General features: G+C 39.2%; 1 long non-coding RNA gene across 1 annotated transcript; it reads left to right on the top strand.

Annotated features, from left to right (window-relative positions):
* Positions 1–810: 810 nt before the first annotated feature.
* Positions 811–1,805, top strand: LOC101441098 (uncharacterized). The gene is made up of 2 exons (XR_011647444.1): positions 811–1,051; positions 1,567–1,805. It is a non-coding gene; the product is annotated as an uncharacterized lncRNA (long non-coding RNA).
* Positions 1,806–2,531: the final 726 nt, after the last annotated feature.

The following is a 2,531-nucleotide window of genomic DNA, read 5'->3' as shown; positions in this document are numbered from 1 at the left end:
AATATATTTAAATGAGTATCTTCATATTGAATTCGTCACTATCCATAATCCCCACTTTCTCATCTTGATTAATTTCCATATTTTGTTGAACATTTGGGGAATTCTAATTTCAAATGGCAATGCATAAATTGTTTAATAAATGTTTTCTAACAACAGTATTAAAATATGCAACCTTTTTATCAACCATGAATGGAAAAATATCTAAACCAAATATAAACAGATTTAATGAGTCTTTTTTGAACTCTGTTGTTCTACTTCTATATCTTATTACATGGATTCCTTTTTTATTTTATTGGAGTATTTCCTTTTCAAAAATATTCATGTAGTATACATTTCCATTGTCTGTGAATATCCAAAAAAAAAAGACCATGTGTTCCCAAAAATATGAATCATATATTGTCTCAAAATAGAATTCCACATTCAAGTTGTTTTTCCTCAGAAATGTTAAAAATGGAACCTAGTAACCAATGTTGCAAGGGAAAAGTCGAATGCCATTTTTATCATTGCCCACTTGTAGTTGTTTTCTTTTTTTCTAGATGGTTTTAGAGGCACACACATACAAATATTTTACTCATAAATATTTGAACAAAGTCGTAGCAGGGAGACTTGTTAAGTTCCTAACAAGAATCATCACCTGTGAAAAACAAACATGGACACCAAGCAAATAGATGCATATTGTAAGTAGAGGGAGAAGCAGATCAGAGGAACATCAAAGTGACTCAGGTAACAGGAGGACCTTGGGCAGCCACCCCTCCCTAAGGTATTGACACATTTAGGTATTGACACATTTAGGTCCTGACACACCTATAAATGCAGGACTGAACCTCTTCCCTCTCCACCACACTCAGCCTCCTGCTCTCCTGTCCTGGTCTGACCCCCAGGTGACTCTCAGCCATGAGGACCCTTGCTGTTCTCTCTGCCATTCTCCTGTTGGCCTTCCTGACCCATGCTGAGCCCTTTGGAGAAAGTGCTGAGGAGGAGCCTGTGGCCCAGCACCAAGATACAGCCATCTACTTTGCAGGGAATGCAAGGGACATGCAAGAGGCTTCAGGTGAGAGCCCAGTGGTGCCACCAAAAAGCCAGCCATGATAGAATTAGCAAGTGAGGACCTTCAAGCTAGAGAATCTTCTAGGGTTCTTGGAACACCAGAGGACTGGGTTCCAGGAGGTGTGCATGGGAGAATCATCAGCTTCAGGGTCAGAGAATGACCAGCCTCTTCCAGTTGCTCCCTAGAACCTGCAGGCAGGACTCAAAATCTGATATATGGGGATGGGTTGGAATGAGAGGTGAGTAATCCTGAATTTGGGAGCTGTATTGCAGGGGGTGTGATAAGCCTGTAAATGATAGACTAAAATGGTTGAAGAATGATCCTTCATGAGCAACTCAGAGTAAGATTTATTTTTGCTTCTTGACAAACACATGAATTCTCTCCATCCTTTTATGAATGGTGTATATTAGTTGGTTTGTGGTAGACATGGCATGTCTTAGAGCATCTCCCCTGGTCTGCTCAGCCTCTCCCCCTTCCCTCCTTTCCCACTGTGCCTGACACACCCCTTCTCTTCCCAGGCCCTCAGCGGAGAGCTGCCTGCTTCTGCAGAACTGGGCGCTGCTTGTCCAATGAGCGTCAACTGGGGATCTGTATTAGCAATGGCAGACGTTACAACTTCTGCTGCTCCTGAGCCGTGTCAACTGAGATGCAAAGCAGTGCAAGATCCAATCCAAAGATCTTGAAAAGAGTGATTTTACTCTGTAGGCTTTGTACTTTTTCTTACCTATCTATCCAAAATAAAGTATTAGCCTCAGTGTGTTTGGCCTGTGCTTATTTGTTTGTGTGAGTTGGAGTTTGGCTTTTCTCTGCTGTCCAATTTTATTGTGAATTCTGTCCTGAATGATTTACATTAAGAGGATCCTGCCTTTGATTCCCAAAGATCCACAATTTGAGCATCAGACATCAATTGTAAAGAAACAGCAAAGAGAAACTAACGGGTTAATTGGCTAGTTTGAATCTAAAGAATTCTACACATTCATAATGCTATTCAGAAGAGGAACATCACTATAAAATTTATGAAAATGTGGTTGTTGATTCAAAGGAAAGTTACATACATTAGGCTATTTTATAAATTTAATTAGTGGGAAGTCATTGATTTATATGGATATTTTTCTTAATTTAAGCAAATTTGTTCTGTATATACAAATTTTCAATGTGTATAAATGTTATAGAGCAAAGTAAAGCCTAAGTGAATCGCAGGCAAAGAAAAATGAGAAGCGTTCTGAGTAGGAATGGCTGAGCAGTCTAATGGTTTCATGTAATAAGCAGAGAGGAGAGCCCAGAAGCTGGTCACTGAGGTGATACCAATAACTAGTGAAATAGAGGGTTCCCTGAGACACAGAAAGATAACTGAGTGAGTCCAATGTCCTAGAAAGGATCTGTTCTCAACCCTCCATACTTTTGAAGATATTTATTCTATTAATTATAATAACTCCTAGTAATTTTAATAAAATGCTAATGGGAAATATGTATGTGTTTATAA

The sequence above is a fragment of the Dasypus novemcinctus genome, chromosome 25, assembly GCF_030445035.2.
Source record: "Dasypus novemcinctus isolate mDasNov1 chromosome 25, mDasNov1.1.hap2, whole genome shotgun sequence".
In the NCBI taxonomy this organism is placed as follows: domain Eukaryota; kingdom Metazoa; phylum Chordata; class Mammalia; order Cingulata; family Dasypodidae; genus Dasypus; species Dasypus novemcinctus.
Note: the sequence above shows the minus strand (reverse complement) of the source record. Positions and strands in the feature narration are given on the sequence as shown.